This window comes from Oncorhynchus mykiss, chromosome 17 (genome assembly GCF_013265735.2).
Source record: "Oncorhynchus mykiss isolate Arlee chromosome 17, USDA_OmykA_1.1, whole genome shotgun sequence".
Classification (NCBI taxonomy): domain Eukaryota; kingdom Metazoa; phylum Chordata; class Actinopteri; order Salmoniformes; family Salmonidae; genus Oncorhynchus; species Oncorhynchus mykiss.
In genome coordinates, this window is record NC_048581.1 from 64,599,289 (window position 1) to 64,607,528 (window position 8,240).

Genomic DNA, 8,240 nt, shown 5'->3' on the forward strand with positions numbered 1-8,240 from the left:
CTGAAGAAAAGCAGGCCCAAACCATGATGCTGCCACCACCATGTTTGACAGTGGGGATGGTGTGTTCAGCTGTGTTGCTTTTACGCCAAACATAACGTTTTGCATTGTTGCCAAAAAGTTCAATTTTGGTTTCATCTGACCAGAGCACCTTCTTCCACATGTTTGGTGTGTCTCCCAGGTGGCTTGTGGCAAACTTTAAACAACACGTTTTATAGATATCTTTAAGAAATGGCTTTCTTCTTGCCACTCTTCCATAAAGGCCAGATTTGTGCAATATACGACTGATTGTTGTCCTATGGACAGAGTCTCCCACCTCAGCTGTAGATCTCTGGGCCTCTTGGCTGCATCTCTGATCAGTCTTCTCCTTGTATGAGCTGAAAGTTTAGAGGGACGGCCAGGTCTTGGTAGATTTGCAGTGGTCTGATACTCCTTCCATTTCAATATTATCGCTTGCACAGTGCTCCTTGGGATGTTTAAAGCTTGGGAAATCTTTTTGTATCCAAATCCGGCTTTAAACTTCTTCACAACAGTATCTCGGACCTGCCTGGTGTGTTCATTGTTCTTCATGATGCTCTCTGCGCTTTTAACGGACCTCTGAGACTATCACAGTGCAGGTGCATTTATACGGAGACTTGATTACACACAGGTGGATTGTATTTATCATCATTAGTCATTTAGGTCAACATTGGATCATTCAGAGATCCTCACTGAACTTCTGGAGAGTTTGCTGCACTGAAAGTAAAGGGGCTGAATAATTTTGCACGCCCAATTTTTCAGTTTTTGATTTGTTAAAAAAGTTTGAAATATCCAATAAATGTCGTTCCACTTCATGATTGTGTCCCACTTGTTGTTGATTCTTCACAAAAAAATACAGTTTTATATCTTTATGTTTGAAGCCTGAAATGTGGCAAAAGGTCGCAAAGTTCAAGGGGGCCGAATACTTTCGCAAGGCACTGTATGTTGCATGGACTTTTGTTGCATCGTTTTTTTTTTAATGACTAACACTTCCTCTGTGTCAGGTCTCTCAGTCAAGTATTGAATTTCGTCCCGGTTAGTGGAGGGTTTGGCCGGGGAGTCTTGGCTCACCGGGGAGTCTTGGCTCATTTACTTGGCTCATTGGGCTCCCGTGACTTCTTGTGATTAGCTTACAATTTGGTCTTTCATCCCCCTCCTTTACCCTGTAACTATTCCCCAGGTTGTTGCTGTAAATGAGAATGTGTTTTCAGTCAATTTACCTGGTAAAATAACGGTTAAATAAAAAAAGTATTTGTGGCAGGCCAAGGTCAGCCTGTCGTCAGTTGAATGGTGTTTCCTCTGACAGATTGGTGCAGGCGGGCGTTAAGAAGTGCGGTTTGGCGGGTCATGTTTCGGTGAAGTGGAAACATCTAGGAGCAACAACATCCCAGTCGCAAAGTGATAGGCCACACAAGCTCACAGAAAGGGACAGCACAAGAACTGTTTGTTGGGAGCTTCATGAAATGGGTTTCCATGACCTAGCAGCCGCACACAAGCCTAAGATCACCATGCGCAATGCCAAGCGTTTGGCTGGAGTGGTGTAAAGCCAGTTGCCATTGGACTCAGTGGAAACGAGTTCCCTGGAGTGATGAATCTCACTTTTCCCTCTGGCAGTCCGACGGATGAATCTGGGTTTGGCGGATGCCAGGAGAATGCTACCTGTCCAAATGCATAGTGCCAACTGTAAAGTTTGGTGGAGGAGGAATAATGGTCTGGGGCTGTTTTTCATGATTCAGGCCCCTTAGTTCCAGTGAAGAGAAATCTTAACACTACAGCATAAAATTACATTCTAGATGATTCTATCCTTCCAACTTTGTGGCAACAGTTTGGGGAAGGCCCTTTCCTGTTTCAGCATGACAATGACCCTGTGCACAAAGCGAGGTCCATACAGCGATGGTTTGTCGAGATTGGTGTGGAAGAACTTGACTGGAGGCAGTTATAGCAGCAATGGGCAGACCAACTCCAAATATGTGTCCATGATTTTGGAATGATACAAGCAGGTGTCCACATACTTTTGGTTATGTAGTGTATGTTATTTTCAGAGGGAGACTGGCTCTGGCAGCGAAAACAGCCAAATTCTTAATCTAAATGTGAATTGATTCTCAATGGCGTATAGTTCTACAAACATAAAGCCCTTTACTTTCATATTACATCAAAATAATTTCAAAAATGCAAATTATACACTGTTTTAACAAGCTTTATCACAGTTGCAGCTGACACTATCTGTCAGTGACAACACGTTTCTGGTGGCCTTCTTCCGTTACACACAGGTGTTCAGAGTGTAACAGTGTTGCTTCCATTCAACTCCTCGCCCCTACCTGGGCTCGAACCAGGGACCCTCCGCACATATCAACTACTGCCATCCACGAAGCATCCTTACCTGTCTCTCCACAAAAGCAACTACTTCAAGTCTCAGAGCGAGTGACGTCACCGATTGTAACGCTATTAGCACGCACCCCGCTAACTAGCTAGCAATTTCACACTGGTTACAAGAGAGTGTTAGATACTAGAAATGGACCGAATGTATCAAGAGAGAGCAAAAGGGGCATTTGTAAGATCAAGAAGGAGATGGTTGGAGGAAGGTAAAAAAAATACAAAATACTTTTACAATTTAGAAAGAAAGAATTCTGAATTTACATCTATTCATAAGCTCAATATAGATAGCAAAGAAAATGAAAACCCCAAAGATATTTCAAAATATGTTTCAGAATTCTATGGTAACCTTTATACCAGTAATGCCTGTCCTACTAGTGACATATCTGCCTTTCTAGACTCTGTCAAAGACTGTGCTAAATTCATAGATGAAGACTTCCAAAAGTCTTGTGATTAAATTATTTCTATTAATTAAATAAAAAAATGTATCAGCAAGTTAAAAGAGAACAAATCTCCAGGGAATGATGGCATTATCAGTGAATTCTATAAATATTTTCAGGAGGATATTATTGAATTTATGTTTAATGTTTTTAAGGAGGCAGTTGATTTGGGGGTCCTGCCTGTTTCTATGACACAGGACCTCATTTCTGTAATACCCAAACCAAACAAAGATTCTCTGATTTTAGAATATTGGAGACCAATCACATTAATGAACAATGATGGAAAGATACTTGCATCCATCTTTGCAGAAAGACTGAAAAAAGGTCTTGACCAAATCATTGACGATACCCAGTCTGGTTTTATGAAGGGCAGACATATACAGTGCCTTGCGAAAGTATTTGGCCCCCTTGAACTTTGCGACCTTTTGCCACATTTCAGGCTTCAAACATAAATATATAAAACTGTCTTTTTTTGTGAAGAATCAACAACAAGTGAGACACAATCATGAAGTGGAACGACATTTATTGGATATTTCAAACTTTTTTAACAAATCAAAAACTGAAAAATTGGGCGTGCAAAATTATTCAGCCCCTTTACTTTCAGTGCAGCAAACTCTCTCCAGAAGTTCAGTGAGGATCTCTGAATGATCCAATGTTGACCTAAATGACTAATGATGATAAATACAATCCACCTGTGTGTAATCAAGTCTCCGTATAAATGCACCTGCACTGTGATAGTCTCAGAGGTCCGTTAAAAGCGCAGAGAGCATCGTGAAGAACAAGGAACACACCAGGCAGGTCCGAGATACTGTTGTGAAGAAGTTTAAAGCCGGATTTGGATACAAAAAGATTTCCCAAGCTTTAAACATCCCAAGGAGCACTGTGCAAGCGATAATATTGAAATGGAAGGAGTATCAGACCACTGCAAATTTACCAAGACCTGGCCGTCCCTCTAAACTTTCAGCTCATACAAGGAGAAGACTGATCAGAGATGCAGCCAAGAGGCCCAGAGATCTACAGCTGAGGTGGGAGACTCTGTCCATAGGACAACAATCAGTCGTATATTGCACAAATCTGGCCTTTATGGAAGAGTGGCAAGAAGAAAGCCATTTCTTAAAGATATCCATAAAAAGTGTTGTTTAAAGTTTGCCACAAGCCACCTGGGAGACACACCAAACATGTGGAAGAAGGTGCTCTGGTCAGATGAAACCAAAATTGAACTTTTTGGCAACAATGCAAAACGTTATGTTTGGCGTAAAAGCAACACAGCTGAACACACCATCCCCACTGTCAAACATGGTGGTGGCAGCATCATGGTTTGGGCCTGCTTTTCTTCAGCAGGGACAGGGAAGATGGTTAAAATTGATGGGAAGATGGGTGGAGCCAAATACAGGACCATTCTGGAAGAACCTGATGGAGTCTGCAAAAGACCTGAGACTGGGACGGAGATTTGTCTTCCAACAAGACAATGATCCAAAACATAAAGCAAAATCTACAATGGAATGGTTCAAAAATGAACATATCCAGGTGTTAGAATGGCCAAGTCAAAGTCCAGACCTGAATCCAATCGAGAATCTGTGGAAAGAACTGAAAACTGCTGTTCACAAATGCTCTCCATCCAACCTCACTGAGCTCGAGCTGTTTTGCAAGGAGGAATGGGAAAAAATGTCAGTCTCTCGATGTGCAAAACTGATAGAGACATACCCCAAGCGACTTACAGCTGTAATCGCAGCAAAAGGTGGCACTACAAAGTATTAACTTAAGGGGGCTGAATAATTTTGCACGCCCAATTTTTCAGTTTTTGATTTGTTAAAAAAGTTTGAAATATCCAATAAATGTCGTTCCACTTCATGATTGTGTCCCACTTGTTGTTGATTCTTCACAAAAAAATACAGTTTTATATCTTTATGTTTGAAGCCTGAAATGTGGCAAAAGGTCGCAAAGTTCAAAGGGGCCGAATACTTTCGCAAGGCACTGTATGTAATAATATTTGACTAGTATTGGACTTGATTAGACCACAATGAGCACATTATGGAAGATAGCTTAATTTTATTTGTAGACTTTTACAAGGCATTACAGTTGAACATTATTTTTTTTTAGAGACTCTTCGATATTTTGGCTTTGGTCAATATTTTCAAAGTGTAATTAAGACACTTTACAATAATAGTAACAGCCCTGTTAAATTATCCCATGGAACTTCACAAAGATTCGACATTAGACGTGGAATTAAACAAGGATGCCCAATTTCTCCTTTCTTATTTTTATTGGTCACACAAGTTATGGCACTTTATATAAATAAGGATAGTTTTTAGGAGTATTCAGATACAAGACAAAGAGATCAAATGTTCACAATTGGCTGACGACACCACCATTTTTTTGAAAGATTATAATGAAGTCAAGAAAGCTATTGAGTGTATTAATGCCTTCACACATGTATCAGGTTTATCTCTGAATATTAGGAAATGTCAATTATTACCGTAGAGAAAAGATGTGACTTATGTAATATCCCTGTAAAAGATGTGACTTAAACTCAGTATGTAATATCTCTGTAAAAGATGTGGTCACATATCTTGGTATTACAGTTAGCAAAGATCAGAGAGAAAGAGCCAACTTAAATTTCTATCTTAATGTAGAGAAAATTGGAAAGAGATTTAACTCCTGGTTATTAAGAGATCTTTCTTCATCTGGACGTGTACTTGTGACCCAGAGACTCTTGACCATTTATTTTGGGACTGCTCTTATGGCAGAAGATTTTGGTGTGAGTTAGAAGATTTTATTTTAAAAGAGACAACTATTAATGTTAATTTGAAAGACTCTGATATTATGTTTTACTTTGAACCAAATGATATGGACCCTGATTTAACTTTCATTGTTAATGTGTTTATCTTTCATGGAAGATTATTTGTCCATAAAATGAAGTGGGCAGAGAACAAACCCCTCTTCACATTATTTAAGATAGAATGTAAATATTATTTTGAAATGATCAGTGAATGTAAAAACAAAAAATCAATACGGACCATAAAAGTATTTAACAAATGTAAAATTAATCTTGATATGTAATACTGTCTGTTAGGTTTATGTACTCTTGTTTGTATATTTCTGTTTTTTATTTTATTTGTTGCGTTCATTAGTGTTAGATAACTAATTAGCACAGGGGGTCACTCTGCCTTCCCTAAACACGTGCTGTAACATGGAGAAATGGGTGTGTGGGAACACTAACACCAATATTTTAAAGGTGAGTATCAATTGAAAGTTTATTTATTATTGTTTCTCACTGATATGAAAGATAAGGTGCTTCTGCTTCCAAACCGTGGCTGAAGCAATGCATGTTAATGTTCAGACCTAGCTTCAGAGTGCTTAACAAAACTCCTCCATACAGAAGACTCCTTCGTCTAATGACTCTAATATGTAATGTAATAGAACTGAGAGATATGGTGTGTTTGTTAACATTTTATTTCATATTTACATCGAAGCAATTTGTATTTGCTATGGCGCTATTTGATCGGAAACACACATGATGTAAAAATGTCTCATGACATAATAAAGGCACCATAGGTATATTCTTTCTACCACAGTATACTAGAAAATTCTCAAGTAAGTATTACACTTGATCAAGGGATAGTATAGTGTGTAGTAAAGTTTTCTACAGTATACTACAAAAGCCTACAGTAAGCACTACACGATCGAGGGATACTACAGTGTAGAGTATAGGATTCTACAGTTTACTAAAGAATTCTACAGTAGGTACTGTAGTATTCTATAGTAAACTAGTATTTTTTTGTTGATCTGGTAAATATCAGTGGCTACAGTCATGCAGCAATTCCAATCTGGCATGACTATTCTATTAATAATTCTTCATCTAGTGCCCTCAATACTGTGAACTGCACAGGTAACACACTCTCGCAGACTAAGCTAAACTAACATAACATTACTAAAGTATTACATTAATTTCACCGTTTTGGTATAATATACCTACTAGCCTATATTACTGTGTCTCATACAAGTTCCCTTTACATACATTATGCTTGTTATGACCGTATACTTTGTTTGGGGCTAGTTCGTGATAATGAAACATAGTAGCTGAATTTAATTTCACCACAGTCACTGAAGCATCTGATCAATAGAGGTATGAGTTAGACACTCCAATACCACACCCCAGATACCTCCACGGTACAGAAAAAGCCTTTTCTTTTCCTGGGGCAGCATACAATCCATCTCTGGACAGTAGACACTGAGTACATTCTTTCCCCATTTGAAAACCTGATGATCAATAAAATCAATATTTGGTGCCAGGCTGCCACACTATGGTCAGGTGGGGTATTTGTTGAGCAGGTTGTCCTGAATTTAGTTTGATCTCTGACCTTTTAGCACTGCTCTGAACATTGTACTGTCAAAAGCATATGTAAGCATAAACACATTTTACATGTCGGATTCACTTATCAAACAGAAAAGAGCCTATTATAACCTATTATTTTATAACAGAACATGTGGCTCCTACCTGGATTCGTGTTTCTGGATAACGGGGACACCTGAAAGGCTGAAATAAATAAGCTTTTTTTTATGCTTTGTTCATAACCAAGTGGGAAAGTGGTAATTACCAGTTGTTAAGTTGTAAATACGAGTTGGGTGCATTCACGTTTTGAACTGGGAAATACCATTAAACGGAGGTCACTATAAGGCTTGTGATTGTTATGCATTTGTTTTGTGCATAAAATAATATCCAGAGCTGCTTTCACTTTCTAAATCAAAAGGAATATATTTTGTATCAACAATTTGTATTTACCCAGTCGTATGCTGGTATTTACGAAATTACAAATGTTGTTGTGAATGCACAATTATTAAATAAATGACATAACACAAATTTACAACTTGTAAAAAAAGAAGAAGAAGAAAAAAACATAAAAAAACTAATAGCCTTCAGCGCTTATTTGGGCACACCCGGTTGCTGCAAGGGAAGTGAGTTTGTGTCTGTAGTCTCGTTCATAGCTTTCTCTGAAGACAACCAGATAGTTAGCTAGATATGGGTAAAATCTGAGGAAATCAAATTCATGGAACCATAACTAGCTAGCTAGAAAATGTAAAGGTTTTTCTGGAAGAGGTGCGATGACACAAATGCGTAAGAATGAAGCTAAGTTCAGACCTTGGTCTGCTGAGTACACACCTTCGACTCCTGAGTATGTACTTTTGTCTCCTGAATAGAAACCATTTAAACTTACCTTTAGTTATTCATGCTCTCTTGAGAACCTTGAGGATCTCGAAATGGAGTCGGTCGGCAGTGGTGAGAGCTCTGAGGTTGAGCCAGACGAGGATGAAGTGGGCCTACCTGTGGCGACAGGTGTGGTAGAGACTTCCAATATTTTCCCTGTGAATCCTACCGGAGAAGATGTTGGACCAGTGGAAGTGAGATTTTTG